Source organism: Choloepus didactylus, chromosome 5 (assembly GCF_015220235.1).
Source record: "Choloepus didactylus isolate mChoDid1 chromosome 5, mChoDid1.pri, whole genome shotgun sequence".
NCBI classification, from domain to species: Eukaryota; Metazoa; Chordata; class Mammalia; order Pilosa; family Megalonychidae; genus Choloepus; species Choloepus didactylus.
In genome coordinates, this window is record NC_051311.1 from 132,296,108 (window position 1) to 132,312,179 (window position 16,072).

Genomic DNA, 16,072 nt, shown 5'->3' on the forward strand with positions numbered 1-16,072 from the left:
CCCTCGTTTCCCTCACGCATCTTCAGATCTATCAGCCCTTCACAGAGACCTTCCTGGCCACCCTGTCTAAAACAGGAACCCCTTTGCCCACCACTCTCTATTCCATATCCCTGATTTTATTTATCTTCCAAACACACGCAACACACATCAGGGGATACATTGCCACCAGAGTCCATGGTCCTATTTTCTATTTTTAACAAAAATGATAAGAGATAGGAACAAAAATATAAAAGGTCCGCAATATCCCTTATACATTTCTTTCTATTCTAAGGAACTGTGCATGCAGGTTTCATTATAATAATTTTATTGGAAGATACAAGTTACCCTTGCAGGACTCCAAATGAAGAAATAAAAGTTGAAACTGGATGTCATCACAGTTGCTTTGATGTTAAAAAAGGGGTTGAGTGACCTTGGGAAGCAGTGGCCAGGTCATACCCATAGAACTTCACCACACAAGGACCTCTTTTCTAGCCCCTCTGGAGACCAGGGTTGGGTTAAGACCACTCAGTCTTTTGGAAGAACAGCCATGTCACCAGTAGGCTAAGAGACTTATTAGATAACCATGAGTCTTTTATAGAAATATTATATAGTAGCAAGCATACATAATTCCTCAGAAGAGAAAAATACATAATAGATTGCAGAAATTTTTATACATCTTCCTCCAAAAGAGAATCCCTTTTTACCTTATTAAAAGAGCCAACCAATGAACAATATAAGGGCCCATCAAGGAAAAGAAAGTCTCCCCCATTTCTGGCCTGGTTGACCCAAATGCCAAGTTAACATCTGCAGACTAGCCTATGCCTCCAAGGGAGCAGCTGGGTCTCAGAGTCACTTCATGGCTCGGGAGTGAGGGCTTCTGTCAACAGAGGCCTGCATCATGCCCGTGGTTCTTCCAGCAGAAGGAAACCCATTCATGCCCTAAGATCTTGCTTAGCCCTTCCAAACTGTCCCAAGCAAACCCAAACACCATCTATGGTTACCCAGGACACCCCCTGAAAAAGACTGGGAACTTCTGATGCCCAAAGGCACAGAACCCTGACACTTTCCTTGGGTGGGACTGGACTGTGGTCAAACCCTCTCCCATGATGTGAGGGGATCACTTCTTTGCCCTCTGGGCTGTTAACAGACCCCTAGACTAGAATTAAAGAGCCACACCATTTTTAGCTCAATCCTGTAAGAGGCAGAAGGAAGATGGAGCAGGAATAAGGAAATTCACCACCAAAGTGATGGTTCTGGATTCTGAGCCTCTTATAGAAGAGGGAAGCTCATTTCCAATGGCAGCATCTCCTACAACTACCAGGATGGGGGATATTTGGGGAGATGACTTGGAAAGAGAGCCTCCAACTGATAATGCAGCCACTAGGGCCACAGGAGAAGACAGTGATTAGTGCCATTGTGATGTGGGGAAAGCTAACTCAGTCAGGAACAATCCTCAAGCTAGACAACCAAGAAGAGGGAGGAAGCAGGGTGGGCAAAGGCTGCTGTTAGTAGCAAGAGCTGCTCATCATCATCTACCTTTCCCCAAAACACACTTACACCCCACAAGGAAAGTATGACCACTTCAAGGTTCTTTACCTCCTGTAAAAGACATACACTCTCACAGCGGGGGCTCTTGGAGTGGGAGAAAAGGTGTCAGTGTTGGGAAGAAGCCAAAACTCTGTGAGGAAAGAGTTGGCACTTCAGATAGGTGAGAAGTGAGACTTCCACTAGGACCTGTTCACCCAACAAGCTTGGAGGCCTTCTCATAAGGACACCAGACATAATGGATTAAGGGCTCACTCTACTCCAGTATGATCTCATGTTAACTAATTACATTCTGTCTGTAAAGACCCTATTTCCAAATAAGGTCACATTCTGAGGTTCTGGGGTTAGGACTTCAATTCAACCCACAGCAGGGTGTATAAGTCAGGGTTCTCCAGAGAAACAGAACTGACAGGAGATTTGCATATATATACATAAATGTAAAAATTGAGACATTTATTATAGGAATTGGCTCACAAACGGTAGGAACTGGCAAGTCCAAATTCCATAGAGCAAGTCACAAGCTGGAAACCCTGATGAAGATGACACTGAATTCCCCAGAAGAACCACACTGGCTGGCATAGAGATATCCTGAAATTCTCAGTACTTGCTTTAAGGCCTCTAGCTGATTGGATGTAGAGATTCCTCTCATTGTTGGAGGTAATCTCCTTTGTTGATTGTAGATGTAATCAGCTGTAGATGCAATCACTGACTAATGATTTAAATCCAGGAATTACTCTCACAGTAACAATCAGGCCAGTGCTGGCTTCACCAAACAACTGGGCACCAGAACCTTACCAAATTGACACATGAAATCTACCATGTGTTTTTTGGAAGCATGTTAATGTGATTTTTTGCAAGTATTTCTTAATACATTTACTTCTTCATTCAACCAACATATAGTTACTGAGAGCCTGCAATATGCCAGGCATTGCTTAAGGATAGGAAGACACAGCAGCAAAAAAGACAGGCAAAGTTTCTGCTTTTATGGACTTTAAATTCTAGTGGGGAAGGCAGTCAATAATAATAATGATAATAATAGCAAATATTTAGATGGTGCTTTCCATGTGTTAGGCTCCCTTCTAAGCCCTTTCCATATATTAATTCATTTTATCTTTCTCACAGTCTATAAGGTAGGTTCTAGTATTCTTCCCATTGTACAAATAAGAACACTGAGGTATAGGGAGGCTAAATAATTTGCCTGAGAGCAAACAGGTAATAAGGAATAGGGATTTGAATCTAGTCAGTTTAATGTTAGAGTCCATTCCATTAACTGATATAGCTATATATAGTATAGGTATGGGTATAAATGTAGATATAGATATATGCATACAGATATAGATATGAATACATCTATGCACCTTCCTAGAGGATGGGAGACCACTAATCACAAGTAAATAATCTTGAAAGGGACTTACAGCTTTACTAGAGGGAGCCAGTTGAGAAACAGATAGATGGACAAATAGATAAGTGCTGTAATGAAAGAAGGATAAAGAGGCAGAAATAAATGGAGGGAGGGAGCTTATTTTTAGATAGGATGTGAGGGCAGTTGACTCTGGAATTGTCTGGGGCACATTCCCAACACCTTCCAAAGCCAAGAGGAAATGTGGTCATGAGTGTCCAAGTCCCAGGTTTCAGGAGCAAACTCCAGGGAAGACCCAGGACTGGGAAGGTCAAATCTCAGTCACTGTCCCAAGGACAGCTCACAGTGTGGCAGAAGCCAGTGCAGATCCAGAGATACATGCCAACCCTGTTTCCTTGTAGTACCCCAAGTACCTCCTCTCCCTCATTTGCCCAGATGCCATCCCTAGAGGAAAAGAGAAACACAGGGCCATTTCCAAAAATAGACTAAACCTCAATGGCCTGTTTAAATTACTGGATCTGAATAAATCTACATTAGTAGACTAAAATATAAGTGCCCCCCCACACACACACACACACCTGCCCCTGCCCAGGCACCTCACGTCCTATCTAGCAGAGGAAGCACAGACCAGCAATTGGAGAATTTAAAGTAACTCTACTCTCAATGCGGCCAGTGCAGTGGAGGACACTTGTGATGCTGCTGCTCGAACTTCAGGGTTCCATTTGGCAAGGAGAGGAGAAATGACACTGGGTGGTAGCAAGAGGAAACTAAATGGATCCTGTTATTTTTCTTCAAGGGAGAACAGTCATGCTCACACAGTTGTTTAATCGGTCAACTTAGGAACTAAATACACATGTTATATACTTCTCTGGAGAGAACAAAATGATTATTCGTTTTTTCTCTTTTTTTCAATTATAATTTTTCTAAAGCTAAAAGCATGATTTAGAAATCATTTGTGGCACTGCTGCATTCAATTACCAGTCCAAATCTGGTCGGGCCTGGCAGCTATTTCCAGGCTTCCAAATGTGGGTCATAAATACACGTTAATCAGAAAGAACAATGCAACCAGGCAAGTTGGCATGACTCAACATTATTATCAAGCACAGTGTATTAGTGAGAGTTCTCTAGGGAAACAGAATCAACAAGAGATATCTATAAATATTAGATTTATAAAAGTGTCTCACGCAACTGTGTGTATGCATGAGTCCAAATTCTGTAGGGCAGGCAGCAGACTGGCAACTTCAATGAAGATGTTCAATGAACACCTCAGGCAGCGAACTGGGAACTTCGAAAAACTCCTCAGGAAATGCTTTGCTGGTCAGCTGAAGAAGAAGTGAAAGTCCTTTATCTGTCTCGCTGAAAAGTCTTCAACTGATTGGATTAAATCCAGCTGATTGCATTCTCTCACTGTGGAAGACATGCCCTTTATTGATGTAATCAGTCACAGCTGCAGCCAATTGACTGATGATTTAATAAACCAGCCTTCTAGTTTATTAACAGCCATAAATGTCCTTGCAGTAATGATTAAGCCAGTACTTGCTTGACCAGACACCTAGGTACCATCACCTGGCCAAATTGACACATGGACCTAACCATCACACACAGTTATTAGCCAATGCCTGCATGTGGTTACACAGAAATTAAGCAGTCACAATCTCTGTCCTCTGGAAATTTATACTTGGTAATGGTGATTTGAACAATCACATAATATACAACTGAACAAAACTCTGTTCTGCAGTTATCCTCCACCCCACACACCTACTCTGAGATCCAGTCACAAAGAAGCTCTTTCATGTCCACGCAGGAATTCTGTACATGCTGTTCTCACTACCTGGAACTCCATCTGGATTAAACAGAAACATGGAACATGGTGTTGGGGTTACATTCTTTTAGGAACTAGAAAGCATAAAAACTGTTTTCCTTGTGTCAAAGGAAAAGGCACACACTCACTGCTGGATACCTAGCCAATTTCCAATTTCCGCTTCTTTTCTACAAAAGCATCCCATTTTTTGTTCGTGGTGGTAATGTGCCTGGCCTAAAAAAAAAATGCAATTCCCAATATCTCCTGCAGCTATGGGAAGGCATGTAACACAGTTCTGGCCAATGAGATATCACCAACGGGGGCTTCTAGGAAAGCACTTTTCAAAAGGTTACCACCTCTGAAGGGAAACTTCTAGAAATGGATGGTGGGAAGGTGATAACATTGCAACATTCTAAATGTGATTAATCCCACTAATGGAATGCTGGGGGAGGTGGAATGGGAAGATTTAGGCTGTATATATGTTTCCACAATTGAAAAGAAAGACAGTCTAAATACATGACAATTAAATGCCGAGGATGATCCTGGATGAGATCTGAGGATGGACGAGAGGACGCTGAAAGGGACACAGATGGGACACAAGGGAAAAAAAAAGGAAATATAGAATGTAAGCTTTGTATCAATGTTGAATTTCTTGAACTTCTTAGCTGCACTTAATGGGATTGCATAAAAGAATGTTCTTGTTCATGGGAAATTTATATGTGAATTATATTGTTTGTTCAAGGATGTGTGCAGCTAGCTCTCATATGTTCAGAGGACAGAGCAATAGATGATGGATGATAGGGAGGGAAGGAGGGAGGGAGGGAAAGAAAGAAACAGTGGTGTGACAGGATGTTAAAGGTGGTGGATCAGGGTATCGGGGGAGTCGGTCGGGGTATGCTGGTGTTCTATGTATAGGGTTTGTACTGTTTTTGCAACTGGTCCTGTAAGTTTTAATTTATTTCAAAATAAAATTTATTAAAAAAAAAAAAAAGGCTACCACCTCAGTTGCCCTTGCCTTTGCCCTCTGCTCTTCCCAGTCTTCTTGCCTGGAATGCAGATGAGATGTCAGATGAGATGCCAGATGAGACATCAGACATGGAATAGTTCAACTTGTGACCACAAGGAATCAATCAGAAGGGCTAAAGCTACATTTTAAGGATGTTTGAACAGAAAGATAGAAAGACCCCAAGTCCTTGTTGTCACTGTGGAACCTTTGCACTACCCTTTAATTGCTATGTGAGGAAAATGAAATCCCTATTTAGTCAGATTCTAGGTAAGCTGCAGGGCACTGTGATTGGATCTTACTTTCTTCCTTTTGAGCACCTGTATGTTGCCTGCAGGATGTGGAGCAATGTTACCACGGTGGAATTTTGCTTTTTTCAATCATGAGCAGTTCACAACCAAATAGTGAGGGTCTAAGTTGTGCCAAGCACAGTGCTAGGTGCTGTGGGTACAAGTTTCTGCACTGGTGGTGCTGACATTCTATTGGAGGAAAGGGAACAATATGCAAAGAAACAAGAAAATCTATAATATGACAGGAGGTGAAAGTGCCATGGAGAAAACTAAAGTAGAGCAAGGAGAATAAATGCACTGGAAAGGATGAGGAGAATTGGCACTTTACACAGGGTGGTTGACAAGACCTCACTCATAAGGTGGCTTATGAACAAAGACTTGAAGGAAGAGACAGTGAGAGCTGAAACAAAACCTGGGGGAAAAGAATTCCAGGCAGAGAAATAGCAAAGGCCCTGAGGTAGGAGTATGCTTGAAGTGTTTAAAGGACTGCAAGAAGCCACTGCATCTGAATCAAATGAGCAAGGAGGAGAGTGTGACGTGGGAGGACAGATTGGGTACGGAGACCGAATCACGCAGCACCTTATAGGCCATTGAAAGGACTTAGGCTTTGCACTGAGAGAAATGGGAAGCCTCTCAAGAGTTCTGGGCAGAGGAGTAACATGACCTTATGTTTTTTGTTTTTTGTTTTTTAATTATATATTTATTTTTCATTTTTATTGAGATTGTTCAGATAACATACAATTATCCAAAGATCCAAAGTGTACAATCACCTGCCCCTAGGTACCCTCATACAGCTGTGCATCCATCACACTTAATTTTTGTTCAATTTTTAGAAACTTTTCATTACTCCAGACAAGAAATAAAGTGAAAGATGAAAAAAGAAAAAAAAGAAAACTCTCATCCTCCCCTATCCCTAACCAACCCCCCTCAATTGTTGACTCATAGTATTGATATAGTACATTGTTACTGTTTATGAAAAAATGTTGAAATACTAACTGTAGTATATAGTTTGTAATAGGTATATAGTTCTTCCCTATATGCCCTCTATTATTAACTTCTAATTGTATTAAACATGACCTTATGTTTTAAAAAAAAAAAAACTCTCACTCTGGCTACTGTGTGGATAATGGAGTATGGGCGCAAAGTTGAAGGCAAAGCACCAGTTAGGAGTCTGTTAAAATAATCAGGGGAGAAATCATGGAGCCCTGGGCTAGGGTGGTAAGAAGTGGTCAGATTTGGGATTTAGAGATAGAACTGATGGGATCTGCTGCTCATGGATGGACAGACGGAAAGAGTAAGAGAAAGAGAAGAGTTAGGGATGTTTCCAGGGTTTTTGCTCTAGGGATTTGAAAACTGAAATTACTATTCACTGAAACGGGAGCAATGGTGGGAAGAGATGAAAAATCAAGAGTTCAGTTTTGGAGAAGTTCATTTCAAGGTGTCTTTTAGAAGCCCAGGTGCAAACATGGGGTGGGTAGTGGGATATATGAGTCTGTAGGTCAGGGAATGGACACAGCTAGAGACAGAATTTTAAAGATAAGAAAAGTTCAAGGAGAGATGAGACCTGAGCACTGACCCCTAGGGAGCTCTGTGGTATAGAAGTGGGCAAGATGAAGAGGAACCAGCCATAGAGCCTGAGAAGAAGCAACCATGAGTTTGGAGAAAACCCAGGAAAATGGGGTGACCTGGAAGCCACATGAAAAGTGTTTCAAGGAGACAGTGATCACATGTGTCACTTGCAACTCACAGGTCAAGTGAAGACTGAAATTACCACTATCCTTGAAAAGAGCTGTTTCCATGATGTCATGGAAACAAAATCTGTCTGGATTGGTATATTACTTATCAACTGCTGTGTAACAGATTACCCTAAAACTTAGCAACTTAAAATAGTAAGTATTATCTCATGGTTCCTGTGGGTCAAGAATCTGGGTCCAGCCTAGTGGGTGTCTCCCGCTCAGGGTCTCTCACAAGGCTCAAAGTGTCAGCTGGAGCTGGAGTCATCCCAAGGCTGGACTCGGGGAAGATCCACTTGCAAGCTTGCTCATGTGGCTGCTGGCAGGCCACAGATCCTTGTGGGCTGACAGCCCAAGACATGGGTTCCTTGCCCAGGAGGGCTTTCCACATGGCAGCCGGCTTCCCCCCAAGCAAGGATTCTGAGAGAGGCAGCAAGAGAGGGCAGCCCAGGATGGAAACCACAGTCTCGGGTAACCTAATTTCGGAAATGTCTTCTTGTCACTTTTACAGTGTTCTGTTTATTGGAAGAATTGCACTAATCTAGTCCACACTCAAGCAGAGGGGATTAGCACGAATAGCAGGAGGTGAGATCACTGAGGGTCATCCCAGAGGCTGCTCACAACAATGGGGTTCAGAAGAATGGGGGTGAGGAGTTGGAGACAAGTATAGACAGCTCTTTTGAGAAGTAAGGAAACTAGGGTTTAGTTGCAGGGTGGGGGTTAAAATGTTTTTAGTTTATTCATTTTAAAGTGGATGACGTTACAGCAAATTTGATTATTCTCATCAATAAAGGTGATATATTTGATATATTGAACATGCAACCAAATATAATTCTATTTTATACCTTAATTCATACATTTCCTAGAAGTATTGTGAATAATAATGCTTGGGTTTGTGAATAACAAACCCAAGAGAGGATTTTTTTTATAGACTTACTTTGTACCATGTGGGGATTAGAAATAAGAGCACCTGTATCCCAGGGCTTTCAGGATCCTTAAGGATACACCCTCCAATTGCTGAAATCAGCCATGCTGGGGTTTTAGTTAAGCAGATGAAACCAATATGACTCAGTGAAAGCAGCCATTCTCCCTTGGCTTGAAAACAAGCCTATAGCTGCTTAGAAAAGGAAGGCTGCTGGTCAGAGATCTGTAAATGGCAAATGGCCCAATGATCCCGATTAAAATGTAACCCAATTTGAGTGATCATAATAATGCCTGCAGTTGCTTTATCTTTGGACTCTACACTACAACTACACACTAAAATGTGCACTAAGCACAGAAACAAAAGTCAACAAAAGGGTTAAATAATTCACAAAAACACATGTCCCAAATCTGTGTCTGATGTCAGTCCATTTAGAAGCATGTGAGTCTTAGGTCCTCCTGGGATAAGGCTCAGGCAACTGTAGGATTTGGAGAGAGTAATAAAGAACTCACTTTCCTTCCCTTTCACATTCGGAACCAACTCAGAAATAAGACATGGAACGGAAATTAAAGCATCAGCTTTATCATGGATACAACAGCATTTTCAGAGCGAATCCTCAGAGCTTACAGGCTTCTTACAGATTCATTCTTCTTTCAGAAAGACAGACCAGATGTCACCTACCAGGACATATGTGGGGGCCAAAAATTTCAATTGGGTAAAATGCAGTATCATATCGTTGCAGAGTTAATGAGAAGCATTCTTTTTCATTCGGTTTGGACTACTGAAAAAACACAAAAGTAAAGACTGTGACACTTATAATGTGCCCTATTGAATGTATACTGAACTGAGAACATTCTCAATGACTTGGAGGTAGTCCTTTCTTATCGCTCGCCCCCATCAGAGAAGATAATCTTGGCCTGTTTCCACCGAGAACAGGGGCTGGGCAGAGGATGGAAGCCAACAGGTCTTACTCCAAATTGCATGCTCTCAAAATTCATATTAGCACAGGATTTTAAGATTCATTCCAGCTCTAGAAAGGAATGAGAAAAGGGTGGGCAAAAGGCCAGGGACATTACTTTGGCAAAGAAGTTCCTCCCTAGAGAAATATGAGGTTGGAAAGAAAGGCTCCCTCCAGCAGCAACAAACCTGGTCAGGGAAGTGTCAAATGGCTCCCAGTGCCCTGGGATTCCTGCTCTTTAAGTTGCTTACTGCATGTATTAAAGCCAGGCCAAATACATACCAAGAAAGGAAACCCAGCAGGTTTTCTCAAGCTCTTACAATGTACCAAGCCATAGGCCAAGAACTGGGAACACACATTCAACATGAGCCAGGGAAGATAGAGCCTGGGGTAAGACTCCACCACTACCATCATTAGGAGCCCTGAAGAGTGTAAGGTATGAATAGTCATAGGGGTAAATGGTGAATTTCTTTCCCTGGAATCATTTCCCTTTACTCTTCTCCATCATCACTATGCTGAATGCTGGAGATCTAGTACCAAAGGAAAGAGTCCTATGGAGCTTACTTTCTACCATCATGACAACTCTGCTTTCGCAGAACACCCTAAGGTGGCTCCATGCCATCAGAGAAAATCCTGGGTGATCTAAACAGTCCCCTCTACTGTACAAGCCTATGATTCTTCTTCAACTCTCTTGGTCTCTTTGATTCTCCCTCCCCTATATTTGATGTGCTGTCAGCTTCCTGTTGGTAATGCTAGACTTAGCATAGGTGTCCCCTCCTTCAGGAAGCCTTCCCTGAACCTCTTAGCAGGCTGGGATCGGTGCCTTTGCGCTGTGCTCTCTACACTGTGTGGACTTCTAGCTGCGGGTGACCCCCACTTCATGTTCCCCCAGGCCAGGGGCAATTTCTCCTTCAACTTCACAACCCTCAGCACCTAACACAATACCAGGCACAGAGTATGCACTCGATAAAAAATATTTGTTGCACTGAATGAATAGTCCTACAACTAAAATGATTCAAGTGCTCTAGTCCCTAGGAAGCCCTAAATCTCAAAATTCCAGGGACATCAAAACTTAATGTGGCACCAACTATAAGAGTAGGGCTGGGGGACTGCAGGTCCTGTCCAGTAGTGCTTCTGTGGTGGCTGCAGACCACCTCTGGGGAGGTCATGGGAAGCAAAGTCTCTAGGGCTGCAGCTGTTGGCCTTACCCCTCCCCCTCCTAACCCACAACCAGCTTTCCTTCCAGAGAATTCATGCCTTGGAACAGAAGACAAGTCCTTTGGGTGATGTTGCTGTGCCACCTTGAACATGTGGATTCATGCTTTTCAAGTTCATAGAAGTCTAACAGAAGGGTCTCTAATCACAGGGGATATGTGACGACTATGCTCACCATTTATATTCCCACTGCCGGCTACAGAGCATGGTTCAATCAATAATGCAGCAAATATCTACCTGGAGCCTGCTAAATGCCAGCAGGGGTGCTAGGCAGTAGTGCTTCTGTGAACATCAGCGAACATGAGAAACAAGTTCCCTGCTCTCCCGGGGCTTACAGGAGATGCGAATCTTGACTCCTGGAGGGCTGGGAGCTCCCGGCTCCCCACCCGTGTTCTGAACACAGGGCTTGAGTACGGCATCCGGTCAACGGAACTCTCTAGTTCTTTCACTGCAGCCAACAATCCCCACCTCACCCCCTATCCAGTGGCACACAGAGAGGTGCTTTGGGGACTAGGCAGGGCATATAGAGACCGTGGCCACTATTCCAAGCAGGCATTTTTGCTGAGATTTACCGGCAGCGGGAGTCCTCCCCTTACCTCGCTCCCTCCTCAGAATTTTTTCTAGAACACACACATCCCCAGCCCAACCCAACCCCCAGCCCCCTCAGCTAATGTCCTTAACAGAGGACTTTCTTCTGCTACATTATTAGACTTGTCTAAAAATAAAAATAAGCACAAAAGGGCGTGGCTAGAGACTTCTAGAAACCTGGGACAGGAGTGGGGGTGGAGGATGGGGTGGAGGGGGCGGGTGACGATGAGGAGATGCCTAATATTATTTTAGCGCCGGGAACTTCGTCTAACCTTCAGTGAGGTAAACGGACATCACGCCCAGCGAGGTGCCCGGGGCAGATGTGCCCGCGTCCGCTGAAGCGCGGGCTCAGTAGACGGACGCCCGGGTGAGGCGCCGCCGCCCGCCCCGCTTTCCGCGCGGCCCTGGGCTCCGGCAGGGGGCGCACGGGGCCTCCGGGCGTGGCTGGCGGGGCGGGGTGCTCCGCCGGGAGGGGTGCTCGGGCAACTTTTTGGTTGGCTGCCGCCTGGGTGCTGGCTGCCCAGGTCGCTTTTAAACTTGGAACCCCCGGCGTCCTCCCTTTTCCGCTGCGGCGCCCGACTCGGTGAGTGGGTTTTTACTGGCTCGACGCCGGGGTGGGCCACGTGGCCTCGGGTGTCTCGCGCGTCCCGCGCTGGGCGTCCCCTGCCGGATGAGGGGGGAGGGTGGGGAAGGTCCTCTTGGTGCCTGAGGGCCTCCCTTTTCTGAGGGACCCTGCAGATTCAGGTTTTCGTCCCCCACGGTCAAGGTCTCCGACACTCGAGGTGTCTGGCCCGCAGCTAGCTTCAAGTTCCTTCGAGAATTTAACTCTGGGTCTTGGAATCTGGGCGCTCGGCGCACTTGGGGCGCCCTCCGGCCGCGTGGTTCAGATCATCCGGGCCGGGCCTGGTTGGAAGTGAGGGAGGGAGGCTTCTTGCAGAGCAGTGTAATTCCGGCCCAGCGGAGGCAATTTCGGCCACACAGCCACAAACCGCCAAAGGCCTTTCAGTCCCCACTTGGCACCGCAGTTGTGTGCTTTCAAAGGTCTGGAGGTGAGAGCCTTGCCGGAGCGGATAGCTACAGTGAGTCAGGCAGAACGCCCTGAGCCTTTTCTCCGTCAGAGTCACCTTTTCCGGAGTGGCCCTTCCCGGCCGACTCTCCGAAATTTTTCAGGGTTTGAGGCCCGTTTTGGTTTTCTGTCCTGGAAAACAATCTGAACAATTGGGGTTGATGACTGGGAGAAGGTGTTGAACTCAAGGTAAACTTGCAAGGCTGTTCCAGTGGGTTTCCTTGTGTGTCTCGTGAGCACCAGCGAGCGAGGTGTTCATGACTGGTAAGAATCGTTGCACAAAGGAATATTCTCCGAATTTAGTAAAATTTGGTAAGATCTAAATTTAGGTTTGGGTGAAGGAATACTAGCTGTCATAAGTATCGCCACTCAGTAGGCTTCTCTTAAAGTGTGCAGCCCTGCACTGGGTGACTTAGAGGTTTTTCTCAGTAGTGAAAGACATTTACTGCCCTTTCGGTGATTGGGAAACCGAATGGAACTCATTTTTACCGTGCGTTTTAAGAGGGGGAAAAATGAATGTTTCAGCCCGTGTTCTGGGCAACAAAACACGCAGGACAGTTTTTCCCACCCTAACTTAACTCAGTCTCTGGTGAATAGGGCTATAGCACAGGGAAATGTGGTTATAGGGTTTTGTCTTTTAATTTCTTTGGGTGTTGAGCCAAAGCTGTTTTAACAATCTTTCAGGGAGAGGAGGGCAGAGAGCCAGGGAGCATGTCAGGAAAGCAGCTCTGGCCAGTATCTATTTAAAGATTGTAAAAGCCCAGGGAGAGCTGTGCTGGGGGACTGGAGAATGTTAACTTCCTGGCCTCAGCTTGAGGGTAAACAAGTTTCGTGCTTCCATTTTTTTATGGGTTTAAGGTTTGTCAGTTTTTCCTAGGTAATGAGGAAATTTTGTAATACTGTTGCTAGCCAGGAATACAGTAATATTTATTTTCTAAAATTGTTACTATTCTATGTTAATGTAACAAAGAGGAAGTTGCAAAGATGGTAACTGCTGACATTCTGTTATTTAATATTCCCAAAGTATAGATATTTAATGTAATTCACTGCACATTTTACTACTGGAAATTACAGAAGGTTTCCAAATCTCAGGAAATTTTGGAGAATGTAGTTTTGCATGGGAAGTATTTTTTGTAGAGGTAGATAGTATATAAACACAATAGAAGCCACTCTTGTAAAAAGGAAACATTAAAAGTTATGTCATGATTTTTTAACATTCTTCTTTTACTTTTCTACCAGGTTTTTGTTAAGTTCAAGTTGCTGAGAAACTTGAAGGTATGAACCAAATGGAAAAAGTTTGTTTGTTTAATAGAATTCTTGGCCAAGGATGAGAACTCTAATCTGATTGGACATGCTTCTGCTCTGATGGGTTAAAGGATTTACCTGAGGCCAACTGGATGTGCAGTAATTTTACTAAATGCAGTTAGATCATTGCCCCCTGAAAAATTGTTTTAAGTACAAAGAAAGAGTCTCTAGTAAACAGATGGCTAAAAAGAAAATAATAAAATAATACTTTATTTTAAGAAAGTATTAATTAAATATTAAGTATTTAATCTTTGAAAATGTTTTTCTTTGATGGGGGTCTTTTTTAACTTTGGGATATTGACAGTGTCATACATTGTGGCATTCTGTTTATGCCTGCACAATTTTTGTAAACTGTTGAAACTACTGTATTATTTTTCTTAAGAATATATCTTGTTATTTAGTAATTGTTGATCTAATCACCACTGGTATTTCTTTTACAGGGCTGCTGCTTGAAAGAATCAAGGGAAGCTTTTCAAATGGGTAAGATGTATTTGATGTGAGATTGATACATACAGAGTAGTTTTGCTTTGTCCCTCATGGTGGCAGGGGTGAGTTTTGAGAAGGTGCAAAATATCTAGTAACAGATGCCCTATCTTTAGCATAACAATTTCCATTATTTAAAGTAATTCTTTTATCAACCAGTGTCAATTTGAAACTTGAACAGTATTGACTATAATCTTGGTTCACATATTCCATGAGATATGGCTAACATTAGTGTTTAAGTAGGTTAGTTTTGTTTATAATCCCCTTGTTTAAAATCCCGTACTTTTGGTTATTGTAAAGATTATGCTTTTACAGGGTACCCTTAAACGATGAGGTATATATATCTCTGCACTAAGCAAAATATCTACATGTTTACAATAAAACACGAAGCTACCTTTGCTTTGTTGATATGCTAAAGAACACTTTAATAATAAAAGTTTAATAAAAATTTTTTTTTCAAAGCTTAGTTTTGTTTATGCATTCTGTATGATCTGTGGTTTCCCAGGGATTGAGAGCTGTTGGGTCCAAAGGGATGTGAGGGAATTGGGGATGGGGGGAGTACATGACTGCATTTATCAATATACTTAAAGGGGTAAGTTTTACTATATAGAAATTTTGTCAATAAAAACTTTTAAAAAGTTTACCTTGTGGTATCTTAGTGATGCCGCTTTCATGCTTCTTAATTGGGTCCTATAAAATTTCCTTTACTAGGTGTTTCAGGCAATACTATTCTGTTACTTAACAGCTGTATTTTGAATTAATCATATCTGTGGTGTGGCACTTTAATTTCTTGATACAATTCCATTCTTGCGGACATAAGGTGATAAGAGAAGTTAGCATGTGCCCCGCCCCCTCTGTTAGGACTTCTTGGGGTTGCTTGTAGCATTTCCGTGCTGGCCATTTCCCATTTCAATTAAGTTTAGAATGTCCATGCCCATCCTGGGTAGCCAGGAAATAGGGGGGCTTGAAGTGAAGTTATAGGTGCCCGGGTAATTGAGCATGGATCTCAAAAGTTTGAGGCTGGTGGGAGGACTAGTCTGCATCACTTGGGCACCTTGTCCTCTTCCCTTGGGAAATTCAAGGGTGCTTCTGAAAGGAATATTTGTTAGAGAAGTGTTGGTTGTGAGACTAATTGTCCTTTCCCATAGGTCCCGTGGGTCCCACAGGATAGCCTGTTGAGCTCTGCCCCATGACCAAGGGTATCTCAAACATAAACTGAGTTGTGCCATCTTGCCTGTGTGAGCAAACTGCCCTTCAAATGCCCTTTATGGTTCCAAGTTTGATTCCCTGCTGCAAATTCCCTTTCCTATATTATAGCAATATAGTATAAAAATTCTTAATGCCACCAAAGAAAACAGGATTCGTAGTTGGAGCCAGCACTATAGTTTAAAAAACTGACTCCCCCTTGGTACAACGCAGGCCTATGTTTAGCTGAGCTGAAGCCAGAATGGAAATATGCCAACCTGACGGCCAAACTGCTTTTGGTTTTGTGCTCCAGCTCCCAGAAGGGAAGTGAAGCAAATGTGGAGCTGAATAAAATGTTTTCAAAGAGGACTTTAGTTCCAGGTGAGTAGCTTTGACATGAGTCTTTAGGCTGATGGTTATGATTTCATTGAAAATATAAAATCTTGGAATCCCAGTCACTATAACCCCCCAGATAGAGAAGTGACTTGCCTAATATCACACTAATGAAATGGGTGCTGGTCCAGGGAGTTTTAAATTGCATAGTTTGATTTTCAAGAATGTACATGTCCTAGAGATAGAATTTTGTTTTAGAAGTAAATCTTTGTAATTCAAATGAATATTCTAAACTAAAATGTGTTT

At 43.2% G+C, this 16,072-nt stretch overlaps 1 long non-coding RNA gene and 1 other non-coding gene across 2 annotated transcripts; both read left to right on the forward strand.

The window, feature by feature from the left end:
- Nucleotides 1-11,857: 11,857 nt before the first annotated feature.
- Nucleotides 11,858-14,709, forward strand: LOC119534481. Its single transcript, XR_005217033.1, has 3 exons — nt 11,858-11,977; nt 13,700-13,735; nt 14,206-14,709. It is a non-coding gene; the product is annotated as an uncharacterized LOC119534481 (long non-coding RNA).
- Nucleotides 13,779-13,852, forward strand: LOC119535615. Its single transcript, XR_005217231.1, has one exon. It is a non-coding gene; the product is annotated as a small nucleolar RNA SNORD93 (small nucleolar RNA).
- Nucleotides 14,710-16,072: the final 1,363 nt, after the last annotated feature.